Source organism: Mus caroli, unplaced genomic scaffold, assembly GCF_978045245.1.
Source record: "Mus caroli unplaced genomic scaffold, Mus_caroli_1 scaffold_15, whole genome shotgun sequence".
Lineage (NCBI taxonomy): Eukaryota > Metazoa > Chordata > Mammalia > Rodentia > Muridae > Mus > Mus caroli.
Genome location: NW_028227270.1, coordinates 66,029,455 through 66,049,408, shown reverse-complemented (window position 1 = coordinate 66,049,408; position 19,954 = coordinate 66,029,455). Strand labels below are relative to the sequence as shown.

Below are 19,954 nucleotides of genomic sequence, written 5' to 3'. Positions count from 1 at the left end.
CCTCTTGTTGAACCTTCTCTGGTGACTTCAGAAGTGATTTCATAGTCACCCACACAGCAGTCCCAGCCTCCCCAAAGATGAGTCTGTGGTGTGCATATTAAGATAAAATCTGCTCAGAATGCTCACAGCTGGTCATACCACAGTCCTCTAAAGACAGCTGGAGGCATGGAAGAAGGCCAGGCATTGTGGCACATGCCTGCCGGCCCAACATTTAGAAGGTAGAGGCAGGAGGAGAAGCCGGCTGTGCAACATGAGACCCTGCCTCCAAATGAGAGCATATGGGAAGACTGGGTGGGCCTCGTGCAAATTCAACACATTTTACGGGAGAAATCTGAGCATCTTCAGGGTTTTGTATCAAGTTCCTAGAACCGATCCCCCCATGGATAACAAGGAATGGCTGTCAATTTATTCCAGAGAGTAGTAATGACTAAAGAATTTAAAGTTGATCGTCCGTACAGCAAAGGAAAACTGTAAATACAGTCAATCATATCATGATAGGATGCTATCGTCTACAAACGTATTGGACACACTCTAATTAAACACATGGTCAGAGATGGCCTCCTTGACAGAGCGGCATTTGAGTTTTGAGCTAAAACCCAAATGACTAGAAGGATTCAGCCCTGTGAGAGACGATGATGAGGGTGGCAAGCAAAGAAAATAGCAACTTAGATTTTTTTTTTCTTTAAGCAGCTCAGGGTGGAAATTGAGGTCATTGGAAGGGAAGTAGGTGACTCAGAGGACAAGTGTTGGTGTTAAAGCTGCCAAATGGGGCCTTTGAGGCTGCGAGGAAACTATGGAAATCAAATGAGCAGTCGCATGAGGAAAAGGGAGTCCCCTGCCTTTACAGTTACAAGTGAACAACTATTGTGTGCTAGGTGCTGGAGATCCGAGAAAAATGTGGACCCAGCTTTTACAAGGCCGGTAGCTGGGGTGGAAATAATGATAATATATGACCAAACATCTAGTAAAGGGACTTATAGGCTGACCCTCCAGCAGGAGAGATTTCACTGGCACTAGGACACTTCACTTTGTGGATTAAATCTAAGTAGTAAGGTTGCTGCCAAAAGGTACAAGACCTGGGTGCTAAGGCCCTGGATGAGTTTGCTCAGGTTCCTGTCTCACGTTGAGAACCAGGAAGATTCGGCCTTTTGCTAGTGAATGGCCTTAAATATCCTATCTTCAGAAAGATCTCCCTGGGGGACGATTAATGACACATCCGAAGGAGATACCAAAGACAACTGAGCGGAGCCTACAGCTGAACAGGTAGGTGTACAGATATGGAGGGGGGGGGAGAGATTTCCAAGTCGGGATGTCCTAGCAACAGACACCCCCACCCCGTGTCCCCAAACTTCAAGACAGAGCTATGAGTCTAGGGAACTCCCCTGTCTCCCTCTTGCCTTCCCTGCCGTTTCTTCTGCCACTCGCTGTTGTCCCAGCAGCCAGCCCCCGCCTCCCTTCTCAGGAAGCTCGGGTCTCCCTGGGAGCCCGGCTGCCCTTGGGGGAGGCCTCTGAGCTGTGTGCCCTGCAGCTCCGCCAGCTTTCGGGGTGACATTAGAGGGGCTCTGCGCCCCCCGCGTGGCTCGCGGCTAAGCCCAACAGGAGGGAGCCTCTCCGCGGAGGAGTGAGGAGGACGGGAGGGAGAGGCGCGCCAGATCCTCGGTCCCGGGCGCCCTGGTCGGCCGCGGAGGAACTGCAGCCTCCAACAGGTTCGTAAACCGCGCTCGCTCCGCGTCGCCAGCCGAGTGGCCCGGGGAGACCCTGGCCGAGGGCCCGCGCTGTCCGGAGCCCTGCGCGCCGCCGCTCTGGCCTCTCCCTCCGCAGCGCTTTCTGTCCCCCCCCCCCCCGCACCCTTCCGCACCGCCCCGGGGACAGCTCCTGGCTCCGGTGGAGCTCGGCGCGCAGCGGGTCCGAGCGGCCCCCGGGGCTCTGAGCTCTCGCACGGGGACTCGCAGGGACGCGGCATCCCGGCCGCGACCCACGGAGCGCAGCGCCAGGGCCTGAGCGCTCCCGGAGCGAAAGGCTTGCCCTGTCGGGGACTCCCGTTCCTCCCCGAGCGGCGGCCCGGGCGCGCTGGACCCAGGCCTAGTCACCGCCGCGGCCCCATCCTGGGTCTGCGGTCCCCGAGGCCTGGCGGAGCAATGGCGGGGCTCAGCTAGGACTGGGAGAGAGGGTGGAGGGGACCGGCACAGGAGGGTCCCCGGCTCCAGCGGGGCGAGCTGGGCCTAGTCTGCACTGGGAGGCAGGAGTGCGCCGCCCCCCTTTCCTGCAAACGGCCACCCCACCTCCGGGTGGCGGACTCGGGAGAGACCAACCCAGAAGCCTGCGGCTGCTGGCTGCCACCGCTGGTCTGCCCAGAACATCCCTAGAAAGTGTGAGGCTGAGTTTCCGTCGGGGAGGAGGGGGAAGGGGCTGAGAAACAACAGGGAAGCCTCTGGAAGGAGCGGGGCAGCGGCAGGCTCCCCTCCTTCTGGTCCAGGGCTCCACCCCCACCTAAAGAAAAAAAAAAAAAAATCCGAGCTTGCCAGCGAGGGAGGAAGCCGAAGCGACCGGGGCAGCAGGTTGCAAAAGACGGTTTTGCTCTGAGAGAGACTACAATTAACGAGAAAAGAGGCTGAGCCTGAGAAGCTGGGAGGTTCCCAGACAGGGAAGCCAGCTCCTGGGCAGAAAACCAACCGGAGAAGAAAGATCTCCTCTCGGGAGTTGAAGCTGGGAGGGCCCTCGTGTCACGTGACCCTCTAGTGCTCTCAAAGATTCTCTCACAGGCAGACAGGGCCTAGGGAGCAGAGGTGTCCCCTAAAAATCACTCAGCAATTTAGTAGTAGAATTGAGCCTAGAACCCAGGCTCCCTAGCTCCTGGAACCCTGTGGACCCAGACACGGAAGAACAGGTGGCCTCTGTTCTGAACCCAGCCTCAACTTTAGCATTTGGTAGCACACAGCGACAGGTAAATAACCTCCTGAAACCTTAGCTATTCAAGAGGGATGATAGCTGAGCAGTACACACTGGGTTAAGGTTTAATGTCATAGCTATGCAGTGAGTTTAGTGCGGTGCCTGGCACATCAGAACTGAACATAAATAAACCGAGTAGCTGTCACCATTAATTATTCCTTCTGAAAACATGTTCGGGGACACATTTTGGGAGGATGAAGAAGTGCCCCAAGGATGCCACAGGCCAGCAGAGGAAGCAAAAAGTAAAATTAAAATATGGTGTGTTAAGTACTCAGGCTAGTAAACAAGGCTCTGGGACTTCGGAGGCAAGAGTGTTGGATTGTGGGAGAAAAGAGATGGCAGACAGATGGAGCTGTGTATAAAGGCCTGGAGGTATGAAATTACAGCTGCCCGGGTGATGTCACCATGCCAGAAGGTCCCCAGGATGGAAGGCTGAGGCCAGTCCCCAAAGTGCCTTTTCAGGATGGAGTGTTTCAAGTATATTTATAATGGGGGGGGGAATGGGAGCTAGGGACGTGGCTCAGTCTTTAGGGCAGCAGTGGCACATGTGCCAAGCCCTGGGTTTGATCCCCAGTGCCACATAAACCTGGCCAAGGAACACAGGGCTGTAATTCCAGGTGAAGGCAGGAAGATCAGGGGTTCAAAGTTATCCTTGACTACAAAGTGAGTTCAAGGCCAGTCTGTACCTCAGGAGACACTGGAGAGGGAGGGAGCAGGGCAGGGGGATGACACCACCCAGCTTCAGTGACTGACCAATTTAACTTCCCCTATACCCATATTCACTCTCATCACACACATATACATACATACATACACACACATACCACACATACACCGGGTACATACACATACACACACCACCACCACCACATACACATACCATGTACACATATCACATATACCACACACATCACACCACATACCATACACACACAACACACCACATATACCACACACTCACCACCACTACCACCACCACATATACACCACCCACATATACACAATACACACCACACATGCACACACCACAAACGCACACACCACACCACATACACAGCACACACACACACACACACACACTGACTTATTTTTGAAAAAGCCTAAGACATCACGTAAGACTTCATATCATTGTATGCAGAGATATTTTCAACATCAGTCACCCCTTTCTGTCACCCAGACATCTGGGCCACCTTAGATGTTATTAAATCTTGACTGTCCTGCCTCCTCCGGTTCTCTCCAGTTCTCAGCAGGAAGTTTTGAGGAATAAACCATATTGTGCTGACACATACATTAGAAGAAGCTACTTTGAGAAGAGTCAGAAGATGACAAACATTACCCAGACAGAATTGTACAACGATGGTACACCAGCCAGTGTCCAGAAAGAAAACCAAAACACTAATAGAGTCCTGTGAAGAAAAACTGAGTTTCCCCTTCAAGTGACCTTCATTGTGAATTCATACAGTGGGGGCATGGTGATCAATAAGTCACTTTTACTGAATCGTGGGCATCCCCTGTACTGAGGGTAGAGCCAGGATCTTTGAATGGATCACACATACAGCTTTTCAACTCACTGTTTGCCTAGATGTGTGCTTTGGCTTTCCTGGTACACGCAGAGTATGTTATTTCCTTCCTCCACTCTAAAATAGGGCAGGGGATGTTTACCTGGTCTCCGTGATGAAGGTTGTGTGTGGCAGCTAGTCTTTGAGCCCTGGCAAGCTTCCTTTATAGGCTTTAGAAGTGACTTGAAGGTAGGTTAGTGGCACCAAGCCTCTGGCCACTGTGCTTACTTCCCAGGTGGCTCCCTGGTTCTTGTTAGCAAAGGCCTCTGAAGTTAGGCACCCATACTCCATCTCTGTGGAGTTCTGCTCCTGATAGGATTACCCCCAATGAACATGAAGCCTTTTTCTCCATTTGCCCTGAATTTGCCCACACCTCCCTCTGGGCTACAGACTACAGCTCCTTTGATGTAGTCAATGAGTAGTATTTGGCCCAGGCTCGGGCAGAACTCAGAATTCTGTGTCTCTGTAGAGTATAAAGTCTCTCCAGTGACTGCTGCAATGTGACAGCTATGCTGAGTGGCTGTGCCTTTATTGGGCTCTGGTGTTCTGACTCAGAAGTTAGTATTTTTCCCTTTTCAGGGAAGCCCCTGGTCTGTGCAATACTGTGAAAGATAATATCTCATAAGTTACCCTAAGTTAAAGGAAGATAAATGAGGAAACAGGCAAGGAGCTCTTAACATCCCCAATGAGGGGACATCAGCAGAAAATAGCCAAAGAGCTTGCCTCATGCCTGGGCACTGTTGCAGGCAATGCTAGCGACAGATAGCGTGAGCCTGTGAAGTTAGCCTGAACTAACAGATCCAGATGTTCTCTGGATGGATTGCCATGCAGAGTGCTCCAGAGGGACTCTACTCTTCCTTCAAGACACTTAGTCACTGACTGGCTCTTCCACATCAAGCACTGCAGGTGATGGTGACATGGTGTAACCGGACACATATGATGCCTGCTTTCCTGGGGCTCACACGCTCAGAGCAGACACAATCATTGAAAACAGTGACAAATATGGAAACACTTAGACAGACATGGAAATGGTAACATGGAACTGGTGTCCAAATAACAGAGTCACATTTGTGGAGAAGCACACGCTACACACACTGTGAAAAGAGCAAAGGGCTAAATGTAAGCCTGGGCTGTTTGGGAACAGGTAGGAGGACAGCATGTCTGGAATAGAGTGAGTGTGCAGAGAACCGACCATAGATGAAGTCAGGGAAGGGCAGAGCAGGGTTAGACAGAGCAGAACCTTCCAAGCTATGGTCACAAGGTGGAGTTTTATGCAATATACATTTAAAAAAAAAAGATAAAAAACTGGTTTTGCTTTTTAAATTGTCTCTGTTGGCCATGTGGAGAGTGGTTGGCCTAGAATGCTGAGTTAGGAGCAGAGGAGGCAGGGAGGATGAAATACCGCCTTCCTTCTTGAAGGTGCTCAGCACACAGTCAAACAGACAAGGGCAGCATGACCTCCATGTTGAGCCAGCATGGGCTGTATCACTGAAGCAAAGGATTTGCTCCAGCAAAGCGAAACATAGAAGGGTTTGCTCAAAGGGGCCCCTGGGAGGCCTCCAAGAGGCAGACTGAGGTTTCTTGGTCTTTACCCACTTTTTGAATAAGAATCTGCCTTCCTAGTCAGGAGTTTTCTAGACTTAGAGTCTGTGTCCCATATTGTGAGCCATATATTGAAGTAATTTAATGGGGGGAGGGGTTCTGCCCCACTCTTTCCTGTTTTGCTCCCAAGTAAACAACACAAAGACATCCGAATTTATTCACATGCTACAAACCTAAACTGGGAAGGTTCTGAGACTATTGTAACATGGCTAGGCTATTAATAACCAGACAAATGCCCCATTACCTGCCAAGTGAGACTTGCTCTGTTTCATGTGTGTCCTCAATATGAGCTTCATTTGGCCATGTGCTCATGGTCCCTGCTCATGGTCTGTCCTCATGGTCTATCCTGCCTCTTGAGGACCTCCGTCTTCCCCTACATTTTTCCTTCTCCTCACGTTCCCTATCTGAGACGCCCCTCCCCCCAACACTCAATCTCAAGTTCCACCTTCCTCTCTCTCCTGTTCAGTCACAGGCTCCAGCCTTTTATTGTCCAGTCAGAGATCGGGGAGCATTCTTTACAGTACACGGTCAATACAGTGTCCATGTCCAGACTGCAACCTGATCTTGGGGCACAGCACTCAACATGTGACTATACAGTGTACAAGACCAACCCCAACACAGGCAGTGGGTGTCAGGTTGTTCTTGGGGAAGGAGAGGAGCAGAGCTGGTAGACAGGCAGAGGCAACAGTGGCAGAGAGGAATCTAGACAACCTAGCACAGATCCCAGCCCTCCGCAAAGACACTTGGTGAGTTCAGGGAAGTCATCTATCTTTGTGACCTCCACCTCCTCATTCTTATGATCCAAGTCCCTTCTTCAAGGGGATTCAGTAAGGATTAAACAATGAGACATTCAGGGAGCCCTGGCACTCTGAGAGTAAATCTGACGGCTGGAGGATGGTTCCTTCACAAGGTGCTTGCTGTGCAAGCATGAGCACCTGAGCTCAGAGTCCCAGCACTCGCCTAAAAAGCTGGGTGTGGTTATGTGCACATGGGATCCTAGTGCTGGGGAGGTAGAGATAGGAAGCTTCCTAGGGTTCTCTGGCCAGATGATCTTCCCAAATCAGTGAGAGACCTTGTCTCAAAATAATAATAATAATAATAATAATAATAATAATAATAATGATGATAATGTAGAAAAACAAGTGAGGAAGTCACCTGACATTGACCTCTGGCACTTGCACACACACACACACACACACACACACACACACACACACAGAGAGAGAGAGAGAGAGAGAGAGAGATGTATATGCACAAACACAATCACATGCACCTTATGTGCAGAATAAATAGAAAGAAAGAAAGAAAGAAAGAAAGAAAGAAAGAAAGAAAGAAAGGAAGGAAGGAAGGAAGGAAGGAAGGAAGGAAGGAAGAAAGAAAGAAAGAAAGAAAGAAAGAAAGAAAGAAAGAAAGAAAGAAAGAAAGAAAGAAAGAAAGAAAGAAAGAAAGAAAAGTATGGTTAGTGCTAAATAAAAAGGGGGTAAAAGAGAGCAGACTAGCAAGATGCATGTGCCAAGTGACACCAGCTGGAGCCCAGCTCTGAAGATCTACAATCACTGGCTGGAGATGGCTGTCATGTTCTATAGTAAGTGAGGGCTATCAGAACGTTTCAAGAGGGAGTCTATTAGAGGAGAGTAATGAAACCCCAAGGCCCAGAAAGGGAAGGGAATTTACCCCCACACAGCCAGTTACCAGCAGAACTCTGCCATCTGTCTCCTCCATGTCTGTAGGATGGCGACGGCAGGTTATATTTTGTTCCTCTGTGACATCCTCAGAGCCTATAAGAATTCCTAGTATCTTCTCAGTAAATATTTATATAATACATTGCTGAGTCAGAGACCAAATGGAACAGGAAACATCAGAAACCTCGAATCCTTGAGAAGATTAATGCGTTTAAGGCAATGAGCAAACACCCTCCATAAAATAGATCAAAACACCTAGAGAGGTTTGTCCTAAGTCCCTCCAAACCCCAGGTTCTCTTATGATAAAAGACACAAATGTGTGTACTTCCCTCGCTGACCCCCTCAGTCCACAACGAGCATCACTTCGTAGTGTGCAGAAATTAATCTTGGAAAGGTGCCTACAAGATGAAACTGGTTGCCTAGACTTCAGTGTGGTGATTGCCAATGCAGAGAAAAATGCATTTTTCCATTTGCAAGAGGCAGGCCTTTGTGTTAAAAAAAAAAAAAAAAAAAAAAAAACAGCCATTAGAATTCCTGTGGCTGACTCGTTGGGAAGCTGTGACAGCCAGGCAAGCAAGCAGGGTCTTTCAGTTCAAGCAGCAGATGGCTACATAAGCCAGGCGCCAGTTCTCCATGCTGAACGCCTACTCAGAGCAGGGTACAGGGCCAGGCACCTCGCCAACAGCAGAGAAGCCCATCCTGCCACCTCTTAGCTGGACCATGTGACCTGCCCCATCCTTCTCTGAGCTTCAACGTCATAATCTATAAAGAGGAGAAAGGCTAGCGAGGTCCCTGGGGTCATTTTGACTTTGGCAGGCCATGTATAAGTGTCACTTCAATGCTGCCAGTAACAGTGTATAGTAAATGTATCCTCCTGTTTCCGGAATGCGTAAACACAAAGCCAGAAGTGTCTTCCTAGGCTATCCTTCTTGGGCCAGGACAAGGGCCTGGCCTTCAAAGAGCTCAGGTCTAATGGGGAGAAAGAAAACAAACACATAAAATTATTTGCCAGGTTCTATATATTCTAAGGGCAAAAGTGCAGCACCAGGGGCAGAAGAAACAGAAAGAGCAGATACCCTGGGTTATGGGAAACTCAGCAAGGTTGCAGGATAGAAATGGAGTGACCAGTGGGGGCAGGGGTGGTGGGAGCCCTTAGAGGCTGGCGCTGCCAAGTTCAACAGAGTGAGAACTGGGGAACAATCTAGTAACTGCTGAGGCTAGGACAGAGGCTGGGGCTGGGACCGGAGCCTGCCACAGAGATTTTCTTGAGGTCTATCAGAGAGCTTCCCAGGATGGGTGATTTACAACCTCTCCCAAGTCTCTACTGCACCCAGCCCAGGAGGCTGGGTCCCTTCTTCCCTAACCCCACACCTCCTCAAGCACAGAGCCTGCTTCTGCTTCTCCCATCTCCATACTCCAAATGTCTGTCCCATGCCTCTCTCTGCCCAAATCCCGGCAAGACTATGCCAAGCTCCCACCTTCCCCTGCACTCAATTCCCATCCCCCACTACCCCAGAGACACAACTCTGAGACCCATCAATGGTTCTCTCCCTAGCTGCCCCGAGGACCCTGCCTCAAGGCCAGCCACGTGCTTCTGAATTCCCCTACTGGACCACACTCTCTGCATGAGTTTGCAGGCGGTGTTCCCTCTGTCTGGCGAGCCCTTTCCATCCAGCCGTTCTCTTGGTCTCTCTAGGTTTCAACCCCCAGCTCATTTTCTCAGCGAAGCCCCTGCTACTCCTGGGGAGGGCTAGCCTTGACAAGCCTGCAGTAGAGTGGGACCTCACGCTATATTTCAGTTGGCTGCTTTCTTGGCAGCTCTTCACATCTCACTTCTGGTAAATACCAGAGGGGATCTGAGCTTGAACTGTGTGGGTCAAGTCCTTATTGAGGCTCTTTGTCATCCTCTGCAGAAGAAAGCTGTGACACTGGACTGGTCAGATAGTGAGCCGTTTAGGACAGTGCTGAAACTGAGGCCTTCCGCTGTGCAGTTAGAATAGCTAGTCTGTGAAAGGAGCTGGTCAGTTTGAGAACTGACGCTTTTGACTACCACAAGTCAAAACCTGCTCAGTCCTGGGTTCTGGAGAGCATCCTGAAGGAGCCCCTATTCCAACAGTGGGGCTAAGGGCTGAGGCTGTGTGTGCTGAAGATTAAGCAGAGTCACATAGGATCTGGGAGAGGGGTCAGTGGTCCTCTGAACCTCAGCCCCCACTTTGTTAAATGACCATTGTACCTGAAGTAGGACTGTTACTGAAAAGAAGACAGAGAGAGTCCAGGAGGAAGTGATAGGTTGCACTGGGAGGAACTGGGTAAGACGTTGCAGCCCCCCCCCCTCAATAGCCTACATCTGGTACTCAGCCAAGAAGAGGCCCACCAGGCCCTGAGTTCAGCAGCTGGACAGACAGTTTGTGGACTATGGGTTGGGATCCGAGCTCCATGCATACCTCCATGTGAACTGGACCATCACGTCAACTGCCCCCCACCTCTGCTCTCTGTTAAATTGGACCTCTCTAATCCTCAGTGTGTAAAGACAGGTCTACCAGACCATGGGAGCAGGCTCAGTCAACAAACACTGGCGAGATGCTGACATTGCCAGACCTTGGGAAAGGCCTGGGAACAGACACAGATGAGCCAATGCTGGCATCTTGCAGCAAGATTGGCACCACCAGGACTGAAGTGAGGGATGTAATTAGGATTTAAGGGGCTCTCATCTATGTGCCTCTGCAGCCAGGATCCAGCTGGCACGCAGGAGGTCGGCACCATTAAAGCCCCATTATACAGAAGAGGAAGCAGAGATGCGGGGAGATGCAGTGGATATCCCCAAAGCCAGAACTGGAAACCAGACATGATTGACAACAGAATGTATCTGTTGACACCAGATACCCTGGTGATACCACCCAAGCATTTCCTGAGCCAGTAAACAAGATGGGCAACAGCTAGCAGGTTAAGTGGAGAAGGAGCCAGGAGTTTGATCTGATGCCAGACAGAGGCCCATCCTACCCAGCCCTTTGCTAGAACTGATAAAAAGCAGTGGTAGCCTTGGATGGAGATCACAGTGACTGAGAACACTGGATGTCATGTTCACTTAGGAAGCCCAACCCCTGGCTGTACTCTCAACTAACTCCAAACCCTCTCTCCTTCTCTAGGGAGTTAAGCATCTCTGCCGTGCTATCTACTCTGCTTGGTGTCTGACTCTCCTGCATCCCAGCTCGTCCAGGAAGCACAGGTAAGGGCACTGCCCAAGGTCATAACCATTCCGGGAGCCTCTTGCCTGGGACTAAGATGGTGGGGGTTACTCTTCCTCTTCTAAGTCGGAGTGAGATGATTCGGTCAGGGGACGGTTCGATGGTTCAGGCTTCATCTTTGGTACATTATTCTATCAAACACTTCCTCTTAAAGCCCAAGGTGGGCGTTCTCCTGCCTGGTTCCAGATGAGAAAACTGAAGCTCAGAGAACAGGCCAGTGCACAGGGCTGGCAGGTGGCTAAGGCTGAGTTCCTATCTACTGTTCTTGTCTGTGGTTCAGGAGCCCGTGCAGACGGGGACTCCACGGTTCGTGTTTAACAGATGAATGAGGCAATTGATGTGTCTTGTGTGGGAAAAAGAAGGTGGGACTGGGTCACTACCGGCTCTTTGCTCTTTCTGCCGACTCACAGCACCCTCCTCCTCTCCCTCCTCTTCTTTGTCCTCATCCCCTCATCTTGGTGTCTATTACCTGCTTCTGCAAAGACAGAAGGACCATGGATGGAGCAGCCGACCTCAGCTCTCCTGCAGGTTAGCAGGCCAAGCTTAATCACCCCCACCTCTAGCCTCCTTCCATCCTCGATGTCTCTTCCCCACCACCCACCACCAGTGATCCAACGTGCATAGTTGTAAACTTGTTTCTTTAAATAAACAGCCTTGAGTTTCATAGCAAATAGTCTTTTTAAGAGGAGGAACCGTCTCCAGGCCACCTCATATTTAGCATACAGTGATCCACATATTTGCACAGAAAGAGTGTGTGTGGTTACAGGGATCGCTTGAACACTATAGATACCATGGCTCCTCCAGATGGGAGCTATTTCCGACACTGAGTCATTCACAGACAACTGAGGAATCCCAGGCTGGGCTCTGAGCCCCAGCATCACAGCCTCGTGGCTCTCTGCCTCATAGATGGGGGAGGGGCAAGGGAGAGAAATCCCATCGCAGAACAGAGACAGAGGGGGCATTTCGGTTATGAGAAAGGGAAACTCTCCCTTTGATGTTTCCTCCACCCAGAGCAGTCACCTTCCCAGGCCATGCAAGCCAACATGTCACTCTACAACTAGAAAAAGAAAAACCTGAGACTGAGGAGGGTTAGGGACCTTCCCAGTGTTCCACAGAGAGTCCATGACAGAACTGATACTATTACCAGCCTGTTGACCATAGCCAGGAGGTCTTTCGATCCCTAGCCACCTTCTGCAGCTCCCCTGAGGAGCATCCTGTCCCAGCATGAGGGTCTCTCAGCACTGCCTTCCTTGGTTCCTCTAAGTGCCGAGCTAAGCAGAATCTTCCTTACTTGAACTGTCCTGTGTTTGGATCAGGGTTCGCACAAACTGTGTGCTCAGTGCCTGTGGACTGAGCTAGAGTCAAACCTAACTCAGTAGCAATTCCTGGAGAACCTTAGTTCTCCGTTATCTCCACATTCCTTCTTGTCTCTATGCCAGTTCTCTATCCATATAAAAATAGGCTCCCTCCTACTTGCCACCCACTTCTGCCCAATTCTATAATGAATCAATTTTATTAATAGGCTTTGGGATGGAAACTTAACAAAGGCTTTTTGTGAAAGTCACCATTTATCTCCCTATATAGTTCACTTCTCAAAGAATTCTAATAAACTAGTCAGGTGGGATTCAGCCCTTCCATAAAACACCATTAATCCTCCTCTCTTTCCCTCTATATATACAATGTGTCTCTTTAAGCACTGGGGACCACAATGTATCCAGTTATTCTAACAGACAGGAGGAAGAGACACAGTTACATTCTAGCTGGCCACTTAAATGTCTCTAGATTTATATTGATTACCCAGAGACCTAGACAATTTAATTGTCATGGGGATTAAATGAAATAATGTCTGAGTAGTACGGAGCAGGTCCGTCCTGGGTGTTTCATGAAGGCTTGTGGGTACATAAACATCTGGCTGAGACTGAAGGACTCAAGACCCTTACACAGCGGACCCTAAAGGGGGAGGGGCCAGCCAGCTCTGCAGTCTGAGCTGCTGAGGCATCCGTCCTTCAGGAGGTGGCTGGAAAGGATAATAGTCACTACAATAGAACCCCTGCCCACCACCTCAGGAGGGGCAGATTATTTGGGCTCCTGGTCATAGAGATTCCAGTTGTCGATCCCCTCTACCGCCCCCCCCCATATGAACAGTGCAGTGGTGGGAACTGCCCTCTCTTCAGAAGCAGGCGTATGAGATAACAGCTGTCTACCTGGTGAAGGATGGGGGTTGGATGGGGACCTATGACACACACAGGGACCTTCCGCCAGGTAGGCCCCATCTCCTAAAGGCTCTATAGCCAGGCGCCAGCTTTCAGACAACTATAGCAAACCTTGGGAAGAAGGTCAGAAGCATAGGATCCCCTATCTAGTCATTCACATGTAGGAAGTGTTGCGCTCAGGGAATGTTGCGACTGGAATCTTGATGCAAAGCAAAAGCCCTCCTGGAGAGTCATGAGCATCTCCTGTTCACTGCTGGACTCTCTCTTTCTTGATAACAGTCTGGCTTAGGATGAATAAGCAGAAGTACACAGCAAGTGTCCCCCTGTTAGCGTTGGCTGACTTGGTTTGATTTGTGCAGAGTTATGTAATTGACTTACCATCCGTTAACTTGTGTAGTTTTGCATTTAATAATGTACACGGACCCACCAAGACAAACCTTTCTAGAACTCAGGCTGAGTGGAGATCTGGCCTAACAGCACGAGGAAGACCCCCAAATAATGTTCTAAGGATATTTCAGGGCATCTCAGAGAGGACCAGGACCATATTCAAGACTAAAGGAAGTGTGCAGTAGTGTTGGTATGGTCGAAGGTACAATGAGGTGGCCTATCATTAGAAATATTTACAACTTATTGAAATTCTGTCCAGATCTTCCCGTGTTTTTAAGCCAACAGGTTCCTGTCTTACTGGGCCAAGCTCCCCTTAGGAGCTCCCACTTCATAGGGATCAGGACCTCTAAGTTAGGGGATCAAACGAGCTCAGCAATGAGAGGAGAAAGCAAGCTGAGGTCAGGAGCCAGGCAACTGCTGGGATGAAGATGTGGGCTGTGAGTGATCTGTGACTATGACTCCAGAGTGACAGAGACACTGCTGAAAGGAACAGTGTCTCAGGACCATGGTAGGGATGGGCTAAGACCTCTGGCATCATAGCATGGATAGCAGCCATCATCTCAGAGGCAACTGGCTCAGCCACTACTCAGAATGCAAGGGGCCCTGAAAAAAGACAGATATCTGGGGAACAAATGAGTTTGGGGTGAGCAGGGCACTCACATTGCATTTTGGGCCTATGTCTTTCTCCCACACCAGTGAAACCCCATAAGAGGAACGATCTTCTAGTTTTCCCGCCCATTTGTGCCCTCTTACACACTGGGCACAGTTATATCAGTGGCTGATGGATGAGCGATGCGGTCAGAGCTAGGCTTAGAAAGCCAGCACTCCCAGGGTATTTCAAGATGTCAAGACGAAACATTTCAAAATACCAAGGTGGCCAGAGTCCAAAAGCAAAGAACCAGGAAGGACAGCACAGACCCTTAGGAGTCTACAAAGAAAGTTGAACTAAATAGGACCAAGGGACAAGAACAGATGTGGGTTTGTTGATGTCCTTATGAGTCACAAGCTTCTGAGAAAGGGTGTCAGGAGACATTAATAGGACAACATTGGTGGTAGGGAAGTCCCCCAAAACCAGCCATGACTTACCAGGCCCATTTTAATCACAAATCTCTGCTTTCATCATATTATATACTGGACTCCTGTACAGTTTTATTTTTGAAGGAGTCCTTGGACTTAAAAAGACATATATGTGAGAAGCACTGGAGTTGAAAAGGCTTAAACACCCATAGGTAAACATCCCTCACCCTCCGCAGCCCTGGAACTCAGGAAGGAAGCTTTTCCATCTCTTCATTCTCATCTGTAGAGCATCCTCCCAGGAGTGTGGGCTGCCTTAGCTGAGATGCAGCATCCCGAAGGCTGGCATGCACAGGATTGACGCCGTGCAAGATGACTTTGGGTGGTATACAGATGCGTGTTTGTTATTATATCAGCTCACAGTCGATGCATATTGGAAATGTGGAAGCCATATATCAAACTTTGATTTATGGAAATAATGTAGCGTTTTCTTTGAGGATAAAATTGTGCATTTTTTTAAAAAAAGGCACATCAGTACAATGAGAATTGCCAAGTAAATGAATAGTACCTAGTATGGCATAAATCGTGGAGGTGGGGAATGAAGAAAGCCTGGGGGAGGGGGGCGATAATCTATGTAAAACACCAATCATGGTCAAAACTTTGTGTTCCTATTTTCTTCTCATCACTCAGCTTTCTTATGAATGTGGGCCTGGAGCAAAGCCCACTCACTGAGGCAAAGCAAGGGCCCGGTCCTAGGCGAGATCAAAAAAAGGGGATTTAAAAGAAAAAATAGCCAGTTGTGGTGACACACACTGGTAGAACATGGTAATGGGGCAGGGGCCAGAGGAGCATGAGTTTGATGTCAGCCTAGGCCAGTGAGATGGCTCACAGTGAGAGAGGAGGCATGCCCATTCATGACAGCCTGTGTTTAGTCTCCAAAACCTGTATGGTAGAAAGAGAGAACCAACCAAAGGGGTCCCCATGACCTCTCCATAAGCACACAAATGAACAAATAAGAAAATAAATAGGGCTGGAGAGAAGGCTCAGGAGTTAAAAGGACTGACTCCTCTTCTGAAGATCCTGAATTCAAATCCCAGCAATCACATGGTGGCTCACAACCATCCGTAATGAGATCTGATGCCCTCTCCTGGTGTGTCTGAAGACAGCTACAGTGTACTCACATATAACAATAAATAAATCTTTAAATAGAAAAAAAAAAGAAAATAAATAAACAAACGCAGTTCTTTAAAATGTGGACAGTGTTTAAGGAGCCACACCAAAGTGGTCCTCTGACGCACGCGCGCACACACACACACACACACACACACACACACCAAAATAATACTTGGAATCTCGAACTGTGATCTTTTCCTGGGCTATCAGTATGCTGTGTGAACCTGTCTCCAGCACTGCCCACGATGGCAGAGAGCCCAGATCCTAGTCAGCCACCCAGTTACAAAGAGAAACACAATCCTCCACCATGATCTGCAGTGCTAATCTGGGGCATTCTATAAAGAAGGTGTTTAAATGTGATTCTACTCCCAATATTCTCGATTTACAATAAATTTATCAGGATAGGACCCCATAGTAAATCAAGAAGGGTCTATACTGGATTGTTGCTTAAGATGAATCTTGTGTTCCTTTTCTAAAGGCATCTATATTAAAGATGATACCATGAAACAAATCTTCCTGATATTTACAAACTGTGGAGCACTATAAGCAAAATGTACAGGAGTCAGAGAGATCAAGATAGCCCTTGACTAAGGAAGCACTGAAGGAGTGGGGACACTGTAGGAGTTCCTTAGCTCAGAGCCCAGGCTAGCCCATAGGCAGGGATGTCTCTCACTATCACACTGCCATCCTCTGGGGGCATCTCCTGGATGGAATCATGCAGACTCCTGAGGAAGAGGGATATTGCTGGGGAGCTGAGTTCCTACGGTTTCCTGATTGAGCCGGAGGTTTATGGACCAAGAGAGCAGCTTGGCTGAAAGTCAGTAGGGCCTGGACCATAGCTAGAAGTTAAGGCTGGAACAGATCTTAGGCTGCTGGTATCTAGCAAAGCTAATCTTAAAAAGAATGACTGGGGGTGGGGGTCCCCTAGGAGGGAGCTGGGAGTCAGGAAGAGGTAGCCTGAGTGAGCTTAGCATTCTGAAGAATGAGGTTCGACCCCAAACGGTTCATACCAGCCCTCGAAGGGTCTTGTATAAACTCAGCTATGTTGATAATAAGCATCAGATGCAAGGTGTGCGGGTCTCTACAAAGCGGGTTCCCAGAAGCCGTTAGATGCCCATGGGCTCAGTGGGAAGACTAGCTGCCAGGCCCAGCAAGATTAGAAGTCAAAGAAACCGCAGTGCTCTGGAAGAGAAGCTGAGATGGCAACTTTGAGGCCTCCTGTGGGATCCATCAGTCACAGCTGAGCTTGGGAGTCACAGTCTCGGGGGAGCCCAGTAGGCCTGGCTGTGTACTCTTGGCCAAGAGAAAGCATGAAAGCTAGACCCGGCAGCATGGCAGCACTTCACACTGAGAAAGAGCTGAGACCAAAGGAAGGAAGGAGGCACTCCAGAAAGCCCAAGCTAGTAGTGGTCCCTTCCGAAGAGCCAAGGAAGCCCCAGCAATGAGATTCTCTCTGCCTGACTCTCGAGGACGGTCCCTGGGGTCTCCTTGTGCTCAGTTTGGCTTGGACCATGGTTACCATCCCAATCAGGGGCCAGTGCATGGGCTCCTGACCCCCTCGGGTTTGCAGAATCTTCTAGATTGGAGCTCTAGGGAAGATAAGGAAGTTGAACCAGTGACCCTTGACCTCACTGCTGATGGTCTAAGATGAACATGACTGAGGAAATCCAAATGGTATGTCCAGTCTCTTGACGTTGTCATATTCAAAGCTGGCATTTGAGAACCAGGAAATCAAGTTTTGTTTTGGTTGGGTCTTAGTCATTTTGTTATATTCATTTTAAAGTGAAATATCAAATCCAGACTTCTACAAGAAACTCGTTCTTAAATATTATCAGATTAACAAAAAATATTAATATTGTGCTGACTGAACAATATCTACCAGCTGGTTGCTGCTAAATTCACTTGTTTTTCCACTATAACTCAGCTGACATATCTCTTCCTGTAGAAAGCCTATGCTCTGCCCTTCCCTCTGCCTTGTCACCTTTCTTTGGACATCCTCAGGCCCCATTCACCTCCTGTCACAATAGCAACCCTCTCTGTTCTAAACACTCATCGCTTCTCGTCTGTTTCTCTTGGACTGCAGGCCCGAGGAGTCACTGTGCTGGGTTATAGAGAAGCTAGCCTGCTATGGTGTTGGGGCAGTGACAGAGGAGGGGCTACTTGTGGACGATGGCTAGGTTGCACTGTGGTGAGCAGTAAAGGCTGGTTGTATGTGGTTTGACCGAGTAGTGGTCATTTCTCCTTCACATGACATCACCTGGGAAACGAGGAGAGTTTCCTTCCGAGTGGTAACTCTGGGAGGCAGACTGGCTTCGTCATGTGCAGCAGGGGAAGGAGCAGAGGGCCCACCTTAAACACCTCAGCCTGGAAGCCATAGCCATTGATTCTCACCTCAGCCAATGGCCAGGGTAGTCTCATTAGCCTCCTCCCTATTCAAGATGGAGAAATTGGTGAAAGCACATATTCACTGAACCTGTACAAGGACCATGACCTGCATCCAGTGTCTGGGGCTCCAGAGGTGACCTTAAAGTCCCAGAGTGTCTCAGGCAAGGATCCAATATCCTCACATAGCAGTGGGCTCCTCATAGTCACGATGTGGAAGCCTCTCTTCATTTGTGTGTTTAATGCAGGGCGTCCTAAAAGGTAGGAAGACCAGGAGAGAACAATCTTTGCAGTCCATGAGACTGTGCTCTTAAAGGGCCAGTGCACCCTAAGGCCTCCACTGAGGTCAGTTCTCTTCCACTGTATCTGGAGGCAGTGAGTCTAGGGTCCCACCAGAAATTCCTAGGTCCCGTCAGCCAGTTCTCATTTGCATATCTCTGCTGAAAGGAATAAGAGCTTCCTACCCCCACCTCCAATGCCCTGCTCTCTGTGTAATGAGAGGATCTGGTGTCCCCAGGGAATGAGGTTTAAGGAAAAAGACTCTGCCCCTCCCCCTGACCAATCACCACCTTGGCCTCCAGAAGTTGTTCTTATGAACTAAGTGTGGTGAGGATGGAGGTGATGGATCAAGAGAGGGGCTGTGTAGCCATTTGTGCTTCACAAACACGCACGCACGCGCACACACACATGCAAACATGCACAGAGAAAGACCGACAGACAGACAGACACACACGGGGGGGGGGAAACACAGGGTATAAATATGTAAATTAGGGTCTAATAGAAATTTCTAGACAGTGTATCACAGGACAGAAAAGAAGGCTCTACCTGAATCAAATGATGGACTCCCTGGTAAGGCAAATAGGAGCCTAAAATAATAATGGTTTTCTAAACTGGGTCTAGTCGCACACACCCTTAATCCAAGTCTCAAGAGGCTAAGGCAGGCAGATCTCTGAATTCAAGGCTATCTTGGCCTACATAACAAATTCAACAATGGGGACATAGAAATGGATCTGTCACTGGTCCTGATGCTGGGGAACTGGCAGGATATCGATCATAACCCACGTGAGAACTGCAGAGATAAATGAAGGTATGTGATAGGGCCATGGGAGCTTGCAAGGGAGCATATGGACCCCCAGGGGAGAAGTACTCAAGAAAGGATAGGAGAAAGCAGAGGGTGGGGAACAGCCTGCTGTGTGGAAGACCTACCTACTGCCCCCCTGCTGTTTAAGACATGAATAGCCACAGAGCTGAGACACCCCTCCTCCCCACCCCCCACCCCCACCCCGCCCCGTCCCATCCCAAGCTAAGACCAAACCATAGATGGAGTTATTTAATCCTTGTTTTTAGATTATTTTTCAGAAAAAAAATCTTGAAATATGACTATGTTAGTCAGCTTCTATCGCTGTCACAAAACACCAAAGAAGATCAGCTCAAAAAGGAAGGAAAAGCTTCAGGGGTGGCTCAGGGATTAAGAGCATATTGCTGCTCTTACAGAGGACCCAGGTTCAATTCCCAGCACCCACATGGAGGCTCACAACTGCCTGTTACTCCAGTTCTGGGTCGGGGGAAGGGCACAATGCCCTTTTCTGACCTCGGTGTGTACTGCACATATGTGCACACCAAACACGCATACATATAAGCTAAGACGAATTTGTTTTGTAAAATAGGAAAGATTTATTTTAAATCAAGGTTTCCGAAGTTTCATTCCGTGGGTGATTGGCTCTGTGGCCGTTAGACTTGATGCGGGA

General features: G+C 49.2%; 1 protein-coding gene across 2 annotated transcripts in view; it reads left to right on the top strand.

Moving 5' to 3' along the window:
* The first annotated feature begins 1,241 nt into the window (after positions 1 to 1,241).
* Cplx2 (complexin 2) overlaps positions 1,242 to 19,954 on the top strand; it is a 70,314-nt gene continuing 51,601 nt past the window's right edge. The window contains exons 1-2 of one of the 2 annotated variants that reach the window (XM_029468453.2): positions 1,242 to 1,263; positions 10,939 to 11,018. The gene's annotated coding sequence lies outside the window, so the exon portion shown is untranslated. Of the gene's footprint in view, positions 1,264 to 1,436; positions 1,707 to 10,938; positions 11,019 to 19,954 lie in introns of those variants that run through there. The other variant, XM_029468454.2, reaches the window with a different exon arrangement.